We start from the raw sequence: 13414 nt of genomic DNA on the forward strand, positions 1-13414 counted from the left end.
ACAACGGAAGAGAGAGGGATGTGGAGGCTGCCATATTTTTTCCTTTAAAGTGAACCTTAAGCCAGAAAAAAAAAATGAGTTTTACTCACCTGGGGTTTCTACCAGCCCCCTGCAGCAGTCCTGTGCCCTCGCAGCCACTCACTAATCCTCTGGTCCCCCGCTGCAAGCTAGTTTCGTTTTTGCCGACAGGCCCGTCAGGACTGGCCAAGCGTAGCTTTTTCCGCATTCCTTACTGTAATTAGCGCTATTGCGGGTCGCAATATCTATGCGTGCGTAATGCGGCAACGCGTATTTTTGTACGCGTTGCGGCCCACAATAGCGCTAATTACAGTCGGGAATGCGGAAAAAGCTACGCGTGGCCAGTCCTGACAGGCCTGTCGGCAAAAACGAAACTAGCTGGCAGCGGGGGACCAGAGGATGAGTAAGTGGCTGCGAGGGCACAGGACTGCTGCAGGGGGCTGGTAGAAGCCCCATGTGAGTAAAACTCATTTTTTTTTTTCTGGCTTAAGGTTCACTTTAAAGGGAAGGTTCAGGGACCGTTGAAAAAAAATAAAAATCCGCATCCACTTACCTGCCGCTTTCTCCAGCCCGTGGCAGGCAGGAGTTGCCCTCGGCGCCGCTCTGCAGGCTCCCGGTGGCCGACCCGACCTGGCCAGGTCGGGCTTCTTCTGCGTTCCAAAATGCGCCTTACTGCGGCGCGCTGACATCATCGGACGTCCTCCGGGCTGTACTGCGCCGGCTCAGTAGTTCTGAGCCTGCGCAGTACAGCCCGGAGGACGTCCGATGACGTCAGCGCGCCGCCGTGAGGCGCATTTTGGAACGCAGAAGAAGCCCGACCTGGCCGCCGGCCTGGCCAGGTCGGGTCGGCCACCGGAGACCACCGGGAGCCTGCGGAGCGGCGCCGAGGGCACCTCCTGCCTGCCACGGGCTGGAGGAAGCCCCAGGTAAGTGGATGCGGATTTTTATTTTTTTTCAACAGTCCCTGAACTTTCCCTTTAAAGCAATACCAGTTGCCTGGCTGTCCTGATGATCCTCTGCCTCTTAAAGTGAACTTCCGGACTAAAAATCGACTCAGCAGCACTGAATAGGCTTGGTGTTTCTTTAACAGTTTCACAGCATCAGAACTTTGCTTCTCTTATACAAGCCTCATTTTTAGCTGCACAGAAGAAAACTGCCCGGGCTTTTTTCCCCTGATGCTGTGCAAAGCGTGATGAGATTTCTGATGTTGTTCTCTTTCTGCTGTTTTGGTGCAATTTTTTTTTTTTTTTTTTTTTTTTTTTTTACATTTTGAATTTGACATTTGAAGCCTAGCGTGTGCAACTGGGAGGGGTTATCAGGTCACAGGACAGTTGGAACTGTGTCTCCTGCTCCTTGTCACCTCCTTTCAACCAAAAAGATGGCTGCCCCCCATGACAAAGATGGCTGCCCCCATGACAAAGATGGCAGCCCCCATGCATCACAAACATTTGCCTGTTCTTTTAAAACAGGGTGGGTAAGAGATTATATTGCCTATCTATTCTAATTAACATAACTAATGTAACTTGATGACAATATGTTTGTTTAGGCTGAAGTTCCCCTTTAATACTTTTAGCCATAAACCATAAACAAGCATGCAGCAGATCAGATGTTTCTGACACTATTGTCAGATCTGACAAGATTAGCTGCATTCTTGCTTCTGGCGATTCAGACTCTTATCAGCAGGACTCCCAGGCACCTGGTATAACTTAAAATGGACCTGAACTCTTGCACTGGACCGAAAGAAAGTGAAGGGTAATGCAACCTTTTATCTATTTAGAGCGTTTAGCCTCTCTAGCTTACCCTTATCTGTGACTAATCACATCCGTAATTTGATTTCTCAGCTGTCAGCTCAGGGATCTACTCTGCCATGGCAAAACAACTAATCTTTAAACATAGGATGTTAAAAATATGTCTGCTTCCATGAAAGCAGGAATTGTACGCACTGCAGATTTATTACAGGATTTGCATCCGCTGTAATAAAGAAATGTATTTCTTTAAAGGTTATTATGATGTTGATAGCAGAGAGGAAGTTCTAAGTTCAGGTCCGTTTTTAAAGGAAATAAATATGGCAGCCTCTATAAGCCCTTTCAGCTCAGTTGTCCTTTAAAGTGAACCTTAAAGAGGAACTGTAACGACAAAACGGCCCCTGGGGGGTACTCACCTCGGGTGGGGGAAGCCTCAGGATCCTAATGAGGCTTCCCACGCCGTCCTGTGTCCCTCGGGGGTCTCGCTGTAGCCCTCCGTACAGCTGTGACGCAATATTTACCTTCCTGGCTCCTGCGCAGGCGCTCTGATGCCTCTCGGCGCCGAAGTAGGCGGAAATACCCGATCACCGTCGGGTCTGCTCTACTGCGCAGGCGCAAGTTTCCGGCGCCTGCGCAGTAGAGCGGACCCGACGGAGATCGGGTATTTCCGTCTATTTCCGTGCAGAAAGTCGCCACAGCGCCCCCGCTGGAGCCAGCAAAGGTAAATATTGAACTGACAGTCGGCACAGTCGCCGGCTGTTTGGAGGGCTGCGGCGAGACCCCCGTGGGACAGAGGACGGCGTGGGAAGCCTCATTAGGATCCGGAGGCTTCCCCCACCCGAGGTGAGTACCCCCCAGGGGAGATTTTTAATGTTACAGAGTCTCTTTAAGTGAAAATAAACAGATGAGATAAACTATATATATCTTCCTACTGTTAAAAATGTTTTTTGTAGATATCCCACAGTGTTATATTATGTTTAGAAAATTAAAAAGTAAATTTATTGTTTTGTCTCTGGTCAATGACAGTGTTTTTGTGTCCCAGAGAGCTAAAATATATAAGCTATTGACTTTTTTTTATCCTCTGCTCTCAGAAACCATTCTCTGCCAGGCATGGTTTTTATGGCTGCAATTCCTTATCAGTGACCACTGGGTCCCAACTGGAAATATACTGGCACTTGCATAGCTGAATGTTAACTCTTTCAGGCAGCAAAAAAACGCAGCACAGTTATTTGTGTGCTTGCCACTGTACATACACATGGCTGTCTCATCTTGTCACTTAAGGTTCCCAGAACTTTATCCAAACTCAAATGCTGGACATGATGGAACTGAAGCTCTCCTCTGGAGAAACAAAAAGAATACACGAGGTATGCTATGGAAGAAGAGTTATTCTATCCCGTCACATTATGTAAGTAATAAGATTCACCATAGATCCATATCAGCCGGGTTTCGGGGTGTAGCTCCTTCCCCTTGCAGAAAAAGGTCTCAACCTTTTTTTAAAATGGGTTTGGATAAGGCAGAGGTCATTTTCTGCAAGATGGAGGGATTACGTGCTGAAACCCGGCTAATACAGGGCTCCGGTGAGTGTTACTACTTGTGGCGGGTTAGTATAACGTATCTTCATTGGCATACCTCTTAGGTTTTGTTTTTTTTTTAAATTTCGGCAGAGGTGCGCCTTTATTTGTTTCCTCTAGTGCAGGGGTGTCAAACTCAATCACGTAAGGGGACATAATCTAAAATACAGTCACAGGCCAAATAGTTTATCAATATTTATAGAACAGTGTCAAGCTAAGTGGTGTAACTATACTGACTATAATTCTTCTCCTCCCCTTTCTGCAGAGCAGTGCAGCAGTGTAATATTTACCTGCACCAGTGATGCGTCGGGTCTCCACTATTTTACCTGACAGTCACACACTCTGTGCTGCACGCCTTTGGCTCCTAATCCAGGTCACATGATGGGGAACCGGAGATATGCAGCATAGAGCGAGCAGCTGCCAGTAAGAGCAGAAGAGACCCATGCTGCCCTGGAGCAGGGAAGTATTACAGAGTGCCGAGGAAGGAGAGGTGTGTGTGTCTCTGCTTTACCAATCACATGGGGAGGGGGAAGGAGTTTGGATCCCAAGAGGGGGTCCCATGCCAATTCCGCTGGGAGGGCCCCCGTGCAACAACAAATACTGTCACCGTTGTGCTCCTTTGTATGCGAAGGCAGTGTGCCGTCATCCTTTTCCTGCATACAATCATGCACATTTGAAATCTTGGGGGCCACTTAAAATAAAAAGGCACACCCGTGGATCTTGAGTTTGACATCTGTGCTTTAGTGTCTAGGATTTGGGAGCTCCACTAAAATGAAAGCTACACCCAATCACTGTACCGCAGTAATTTGCTTTAGCAAACATTTTTGCTTTTCAAATCTCAGCTGACAGCTTGGCCGTAAAACTGCACAGATGTAAATGCTGGAGAACTCAACCGTCTTCCGATGTGGAAGCCAAGCTTGCCTGCTCAAAAGGCTTGTTTCAACCAGTTACCGCAGCAGAGACGGTATATCTACTTTTTTGGCTCCATGGGCGTAGATGTACATGCCTCGCCGCGTTCTTGTGGCCGCCCGGTAGTTCACTTGATCATTGAATGGGAATATGGTCCCTATTCACCGATCAAAATGCCTGTGATCAGTGATCAATGAGATGCCGTGGTCATTGATAAAATGAAAGTGAAAGCATACACGTGTTACTGGGGGAGGACATCTAGTGGCCAAATAGTAAAAATACAACCTAATACATTAAAGTAAATACAAATAAATAACCTTAAAATAGAAGAGGTAGCGCTGCGCCTACACCAGTAGCTGCAGACTCTGCCAGGGGATCCCAAACCTCAAAGAATACAATAATGATAATTATGACAGAAAGCGCTGCTGTTAGGAATGAGGGAATTATGTAGAGAACTAAGCTTGATAACTTTTTATTGGATAAAAATCAACTAAAATTGACAATTTCTGTCAAACATGCCTGTTAAAATGCTGATAGCAAAAGAATAATAGAGTGCTGTAACAGGTGATGATACCCGTGTGAGCAGTATATGTACATATTTTAAAACATAAAAATAGATTTTCATAAAACATAAAGTGCACCTGGTGCTTGAACTGGGAATCCCAGAAAATGGCCTCGTTTGAGTATAGGTTCCTCTGTGGATCTGATTATAGATCAGTAGGTAACAATCTTGGGGAACCTCTAATCAATTGTAATGTGGTTTCCTCCATAATGGGGATAATGTGCAGTCAATCCCTAGTTGGAAGGGCAAGGTGTTCCTGTAAGTAACAGTTCTAGTGCACAGACTTAAACAGGCGGAAGATGAAAACGATCTCACCCGTCTTGTGCTGACACGGAGTGATGCGCAGATCTTGAATCTTCGTGGGGGCCGCTCAATCTCGCTAGCCCCGGCCGGCGGCACAGCGAGAGAGGCTAGACGGATAAGTCACGTCGGGCAAGCGTGCCCGGCTCCCCTTGGATGATGTTATTATCCGGGTAGCAGCTGTAGATGACTGGACGGACTTCCGTATACACGCTTGATGGAGGAAGCCGCGTAGCTCCCGCTCACCTAGCTCCCCTCTGGTTGTGACGTCACAAAGGCAGCCTACGCTGACGTATCGGGAGGAACGCCCCCCTTTCCCAAAGCTTGGCTTGAGCCAAGCTTTGAGAAAGGGGGGCGTTCCTCCCGAAACGTCAGCGTAGGCTGCCTTTGTGACGTCACAACCAGAGGGGAGCTAGGTGAGCGGGAGCTACGCGGCTTCCTCCATCAAGCGTGTATACGGAAGTCCGTCCAGTCATCTACAGCTGCTACCCGGATAATAACATCATCCAAGGGGAGCCGGGCACGCTTGCCCGACGTGACTTATCCGTCTAGCCTCTCTCGCTGTGCCGCCGGCCGGGGCTAGCGAGATTGAGCGGCCCCCACGAAGATTCAAGATCTGCGCATCACTCCGTGTCAGCACAAGACGGGTGAGATCGTTTTCATCTTCCGCCTGTTTAAGTCTGTGCACTAGAACTGTTACTTACAGGAACACCTTGCCCTTCCAACTAGGGATTGACTGCACATTATTCCCATTACGGAGGAAACCACATTACAATTGATTAGAGGTTCCCCAAGATTGTTACCTACTGATCTATAATCAGATCCACAGAGGAACCTATACTCAAACGAGGCCATTTTCTGGGATTCCCAGTTCAAGCACCAGGTGCACTTTATGTTTTATGAAAATCTATTTTTATGTTTTAGTATATGTACATATACTGCTCACACGGGTATCATCACCTGTTACAGCACTCTATTATTCTTTTGCTATCAGCATTTTAACAGGCATGTTTGACAGAAATTGTCAATTTTAGTTGATTTTTATCCAATAAAAAGTTATCAAGCTTAGTTCTCTACATAATTCCCTCATTTCTAACAGCAGCGCTTTCTGTCATAATTATCACAAATAAATAACCCCCCCCCCATTAAAATTAACTCCTTACCTCCCCCACTCCCCCGTAGCTACCAAAATAAAACTTTTGTAGATCTAAAAAAGACATTTTAAAAAAATACATAGTTACATTAGGGACTCAACTTTTTTTTAAATATGGATGTCATGAGGGTATACTATTGTTATTTTTGCAAAAAAAAAAAGGGCTTGTAATTGGTGACAGACGCAAAACTGAAAAAATGCATTTTATAAAGTAAATGAAGAGAGAACTTTTCCAGGCATATTCCATCTTTACTGCCTCTGACTGAAGCTAATCCTGATGTCATTTCCTCCATTAATCTTTTTTATTTCTCCTAGAAACTGTGCTGTCATATCTAGCTTGCTTTGTAAACGTAAGCACAGCAAAGATCATATTTCAGCAGCTTCTGCAGATAAATTAGGTGTATTTCCCTTCTCAGCCTCCTGTCACACTGAACTGCCTTCAGCCAATCAGTGAGGAGCAGGAATGTGGGAGGGGAGATGATACGCTTCCCTCTCCCTGGCAATGTACCACTATAGAACCAGGCTGAATGAGATGAGATTCATGACAGCAGAAACATTTATGATTATATTGTAATGCTTGCAATGCAGGGTCACGGTGTAGACTACATAATAAACAAACACAGAGCAGTGGGTACATGGGATTTGATTTTGTGGCTGACAATCCTGCTTTAATCAGTTCAGGATCACAGGCTTACACCCCCCTAGTGACCAGGCCATTTTTTACAATTCAGTGCTCTGCAGCTTTAACCTCCTGAGCGTTACGTCGCTCAGGAGGTTTTGCAGCTTTCGAGTCCCCAGGATTAATGTAACAGATTGCATGGCAGCAAAACCTTTAGCTAGCATTAGGCTAGCTAGTATAGGTGGCCGGCACCACCCGATCCCCCGATCCAGCCACTTATACATTACCCAGCCTGGATCCAGCGATCGGCGCAGCCTCCCCGCACAGCTCCGGTCTCTCTATGGGGAGGATCGTACATGACGTCATGCGCAGACCCGATCCTCCCCATAGAGAGACCGGAGCTGTGTGGGGAGGATGCGCCGATCGCTGGATCCAGGCTGGGTAATGTGTTAAAGGGGAACTGAAGGGTGAGGTGTATGGAGGCTGCCATGTTTATTTCCTTTAAAGCAATACCAGTTGCCTGGCAGTCCTGCTGATCCTCTGCCTCTAATACTATTAGCCATAGCCCCTGAACAAGCATGCAGCAGATCAAGTGTTTCAGACTTTAAAGTCAGATCTGACAAGACTAGCTGCATGCTTGTTTCTGGTGTTATTCAGATACCACTGCAGAGAAATAGACCAGCAGGGCTGCCATACAACTGGTATTGATAAAAGGAAATAAATATGGCAGCCTCCGTATACCTCTTACTTCAGTTCCCCTTTAAGTGGCTGGATCGGGGAGTGCCGGCTACCTATACTAGCTAGCCTAATGCTAGCTAAGGGTTTTGCATTAATCCTGGGGGACTCCTGAGGCTAGTGAGCGGTATGCTCGGCACAGTGTCGGGCATACCGCTAAGGAGGTTAACAGCTCACTGCAGAGTCATACAACTTTGCACGCTAATTAATCTTTCTCCCTTTTCTTGCCACAAACAGAGCTTTCTATTGGTGGCATCTGCTTGCTGCTGCAACGTTTTTTGTTTTTTTTATTCATGTCTTTTTTTTTTTTTTTTTTAAATGCCTATTTCTTTCCCCCCTCCCTTCCACCAAGATCCAGTCACGCTGATCACCTTTCATAGCATCAGCCTATGAGAAGGATTAGCTTGCCAGCCTCTCCTGGGGACTGCTCAGTGACAAGCTGTCCCTCGTACAGCGCTGCAGTAGATCGCAGCTGCAGCGCTGTACAAGACATTTCTGCCTGTCTTCTTTTGTTTTACAGCCTGCCAGTGGCTGGCAGGCTGTTTACGTAGCTCCGTTACATAACTCAGCGTGGATGCGCGCGCTATCCCAGCTAATCTCCCCCCCCCCCCCCCCCCCCGGGACTTGACGCCAGCGTTAGGTGGTCCTGGGAGAGCCACCTTCCCGACACCTATTGGCTTTAGGCTGTTGGGAAGGTGTTAATAACCCACATTATTAGGCTGTTAACAAAACGTGTTGATTAGCTCCTGATCTCGTGTTCCGCAATACACTCCCAATCCTCCGTCACAATCTCAAGTTCTGCAATAATTTCTCAATCCTCCGTCAAGATCATCAATGACCATAAATAGGATAATTGTAACCACAATATTGGTGTAGCTTTCCCATCCACAATATCTCATGGGGTGTGAGTGTCTTGGGGGGGGGGGGGGGGAGGAGCTGTGCAAGAGTAATGAGTTTACTCTAACATGGGTCATACCAAAAAGGCTATTAAAAGAAAAAAGTTAAAGGGAAGACTTACTGTCAGGGACCCGAATCACAGGGTACCCCACAGTAATAAAGTGCTTTGTTTAAAAGATCCCAAGTAGGGTATCAGTATGGCGCGTGCATCTGTCTTCTATTGCCCGGTCTAAGGTATAATGCCTCCTGTGAGGCTACTTCACAAAAACATGCATAGGAGTAAATACCAGGGCTGCACTGAGGCTTGGGAGGGGCCAGCTGTGAGGACGCAGTGCATACTTCCAAATGGACTCCCCAGTCTTATTTTGTGTTAACTTTTTGTTTGTACTTTATAACTTTTGAGGTGTCGAACATGTATTCTTGCTCAGTGTCGTATCCAGGAAGACTTCAGAGTTCTCCTTAAATTTCCCCATTTTCATCCTAGCTCTTCCTTTGGGAAATAAAGCATGAGCTGCAAGTCTGGCTATTTGGACTCCCCTGGAAAGCTAGATTAACAGAAAATGAGGACTATGAAGGCTTCCACCTGTGTTCCATGTGAGCGTCTCTCTGGTTCTTTGATTGTGTTTCCCTTTTTCCAGGGCGGTGGAGTTGGTACAAAAATCATCCGACTCCTCAGTTTATGAAACCTCTGACTCCACAGCCCTGCTTTTTCCCCAGTGCTGCCGACACCCTTGGACCAGTTTTCAGGGCCTTCTACTTTGCAGCTTCCAGGCACCACAATAGTAGATTGAAGCTGCTTTGGTTACCACCCCATTATGCTGGTGCACGGGAGGGGTGGAAATAATGGCAGTCTTGTTGGTGGCAGCCTGAAGATCTCTCTCTGGTTGGGATACAATGGTGTTTGGAGAAAAGGGGGTCAACGAAGAGGATGACTGGTGGTCAGAGCGACACTCACTGAGAAGGCAGTTGTAATGTTTTCTCCACTATCGGTTATGTTTGAGCTCCATGGCCAGAGTTCTACTTTAACCACTAACCGCATTGACGGAAGTATATCTATGCCCTCAGAAACTCCATCTGAAGTTCTCGGGGCGTAGATACTCGTCTTCTGCTTGTAATGGGTGGCACACATGCACGCTCCCGACGAGAGTTTAAGCACTGATTGGTGAATAGGAATGTGTGATCTCATAGCCAATTAAAGTGCCTGATGCTTGAATGATCAATGATGTAGCTTATAGCAGTGGTCATTCATTCAAAGGGTTTAAACACATTGTTTTGTTTTATTACATTAGTGTTACCTCAAAACACTCATCAGGGCCTGTTTCCCCACATTCGGGTTGCCTGGGGAAACGCAGCCTATTCTGTTAATGGATGCCGTCCGACTCACATACTGGTGCAGTTCTGGAGAGCATACTGCACTTTATTGCAGGACGCATGCGAATCCCCACAGCATGGATAACCATTCAGCTGTGGCTTTGCAGCAGCACCGGTGCCACGTCTGGTCCGGCACCCGAGTGGAAGTAGGTCCTCAGTATTCTGAGGTAACAAGACCTGCAGTAGAGTTTGCTGTGGGGACATCTAGTGGATCTATTCCATATTTCATTTAAAGTGGACCTGAACTCTGGCACTGGACACAAGGAAAACATAGAAAAATGCACCCTGTGTGTTTTTAGAGAGAAGAGCCTGTCTAATGCCCCCTCCTCTTCAAAAGGTATTAAAAAGGTATTACGTTTAAAATACTTTGTTTTTTTTTCTACCTACATAATTTGTTTGGCTAACACGGTACAGAAACATCTCTACTACTACCACCCTCATCTTCAAGTAATCACAAGTGTAATTTGATCACTCAGATATGTCGGCACATAAATTCTACAGTCCTTGGCAGACAAGGTTAATATGTAAACACAAGATGTTAACCCTTTTGTCTGCTTCCATGAAAGCAGGAAATAGACGCACTGCAGATTTATTGCAGGAGTTCTGTAAGCTGTAACACGAAATGTTTTTTTTTCTTTAAAGGTTATCATGCTGTTGCTTATCTTTTTTACAGCAGAGAGGAAGTTCCTAGAGTTCAGGTCTGCTTTGAAAATACACCACCTATACCCATTACAACAAGCCGATTAACCCCATGACACACTTTGTCTAGCCAGTTAACCCCTCTCCTTCCACTTTCCAACTTTAGTTTCAATCCCATAAATCTTTTTTTTTTTTTTTTCCTCCTGCCATCTATGCTATTTACGTATATCTTGAGTACAAACGTTTTTTTTCCCTAGTCTGATTTTCACTCTTAACTTAAAAAAATGTTTTTTTATACGTAGCTGCTTGGGCAGAAATGGTGAAGATAATGTATACGGCTGAAGACCCATACACCATTTTACTGAACAGCAGCAGCGAATGGGAAGAATCGTCTGATGATTTCCTTCCGATAGAAGACTCAGAGCCATTTACAGAAAGCGACTCCAGTTCTGAGTTTTTTGGACCACCTCCAGCCCGACCAATCAGAAGAGAGGGGCAGGCTGGGGCCACCAGTCCTGCAGTGAGTACCGACAGTGACTCAGAAGGTGAAGGGCCACCACTTCACGGAGAAGGCAGGACAGCGGGCAGTGCAGCCGCTTCCAGTGATGGTGGCCGGAGGGCTGGCAGGCGAAGGCGGAACAAGCCTCCAACAGTGCCACAGGAGGTACCACAGGACTTGATTCAATCACCTTCAACCATGGAGGTCCCTAATGTCCCCGCCTCCACAGCCAGACGTGGAATATTGGTGGCTACAGAAAACATGCAGCCACTTAATTTTTTGGAGCTGTACCTTACTGAAACATTTCTGCAGTACATTACCGAACAGACTAATATCTATGCTGAACAGTATAAAGCAGCCAACCCCTCCTCCTCTTTTAATTCAAAGTGGAACCCCACAAACCCCTGCGAAATTAGAGTGTTTTTGGGCCTGACCTTCAGCATGGCCATTATTAAAATGCCGCTCCTACGGCTTTATTGGTCAGATGATGTACTCTTTCACATGCCCATGTATTCGGCCGCCATGCCCAGACAACGATACGAAATGCTGCTGAGTTGCTTGAGTTTTACCAACCCTGCAGACAATCTTCCCCGTGAGGATCCAGCCTATGACCGGCTCTTTAAATTACGACCTCTAATCAATCACCTAAATGAAAAATTTGGCGAGATTTACGTGCCTGAGAGTGAAATTGTTCTCGACGAGTCCCTAGTCCCCTTCCCTGGCATGCCAAGTAAAAAACAGTATATTCCCAGCAAGAGAACGAGATATGGGTTGAAGGTGTACAAAATGTGCGAAAGTGAGACTGGCTACACCTGTTCCTTTAAAATTCATGATGGAAAAGTGGTGAAAGTGGCCTCTGCAGATTACAAGAAGTACAGGTTGGCTATAGATTTGGCCGACCCAATGCCTGCTCCTTATGAGATAGCCCAGAAAAAAGAGGCCTGGTGTAAAAATGTTGCATTTTACCTAATGCAGCTGTCCCTACAAAATGCATACGTGATCTTTAAAAAAGCGGGCAATGGGGGCAGATATGTAAATTTTCAGCATCAGGTCTGTACTTCGCTGATGTTCGAATCCGGCCAGCCTGCCATGAACATGGACCCGTTTGCTTCATAGGACTTCATCAGACTTCATAGCAGGCATTTTTCTGACCCACTCCCCACTACTGCAACAAAAAAGTGTCTAGTTTGTCGGAAACACAGTATTAAAAAAAACACCCGTTACCATTGCCCAGACTGTCCATCAAAACCAGGACTTTGCCCCGTTAAGTGTTTTGATGCCTACCACACACTCTCCGATTATTAGTTTTTGTTTTGGGTTTTTTTTTTCCTCCCAACTCTCTTGTTGTACACATTTTTATTGCACTCTGTTGACCTTCTGACCTCTGGCACGGCTGACGACCACCCTCTGGATTCTGGCCTCTGGCACGGCTGACGACCACCCTCTGGATTCTGGCCTCTGGCACGGCTGACGACCACCCTCTGGATTCTAGCCTCTGGCACGGCTGACGACCACCCTCTGGATTCTGGCCTCTGGCACAGCTGACGACCACCCTCTGGATTCTGACCTCTGGCATGGCTCGTAATCATCCTCTGACTTTATGCATTATGCATGTGTTACATTGTCAATTTAATAATTCCCCACCATCCACATGGACCTGGAGGGTGAATAGAAATTACCGCCACCTTGTGCAGGAGCACGGTGAGTCTCCCGGCGGCGATTTCCATAGGGCATCATAGTGATGCGACAGAGAGGCGCTGATGCGGCATTGAGGTGGACGGAGCTGAATGGTGTTATAGCAATGAGAGAGAGGCTGATGCAGAATCGAGGGGGGGGGGGCACCTGGGGGGCGCAATTCCCAATTGTCACCAACACATACCCGCACATGGCGGGGGGAGGGCACAACAACAAGGATCTGCACACCATCCACATCACTCTGTTTATGAGGGGGCCACTCGCTCTGTACACATGCCGGCAAGGCACTTGGAGGGAGAGCCGCCTCCGTTTTATCACGTGGCGGGGGTACGCGAGAAAAGTGACTTGATAAGCCAACACCCCCTCTTTTGGACCATTTTGTTTGGCCTTAAAGGGATACTGTAGGGGGGTTGGGGGAAAATGAGCTGAACTTACCCGGGGCTTCTAATGGTCCCCCGCAGACATCCTGTGCCCGTGCAGCCACTCCCCAATGCTCCGGCCCCGCGTCCGGTTCACTTCTGGAATTAGACTTAAAAGTCTGAAAACCACTGCGCCTGCATTGCCGTGTTCTCGCTCCCGCTGATGTCAGCAGGAGTGCACTGCGCAGTCGCAGACCATACTGGGCATGCACAGTACGCTCCTGGTGCCCTCAGCGGGAGCGAGAACATGGCAATGCAGGCGCAGTGGTTTTCAGACTTTTA

The 13414-nt window shown here is 47.0% G+C and overlaps 1 protein-coding gene across 1 annotated transcript in view; it reads left to right on the forward strand.

Annotated features, from left to right (window-relative positions):
- UTP25 (UTP25 small subunit processome component) overlaps positions 1 to 13414 on the forward strand; it is an 84900-nt gene that overhangs the window by 7684 nt on the left and 63802 nt on the right.

Source organism: Hyperolius riggenbachi, chromosome 4, assembly GCF_040937935.1.
Source record: "Hyperolius riggenbachi isolate aHypRig1 chromosome 4, aHypRig1.pri, whole genome shotgun sequence".
NCBI classification, from domain to species: Eukaryota; Metazoa; Chordata; class Amphibia; order Anura; family Hyperoliidae; genus Hyperolius; species Hyperolius riggenbachi.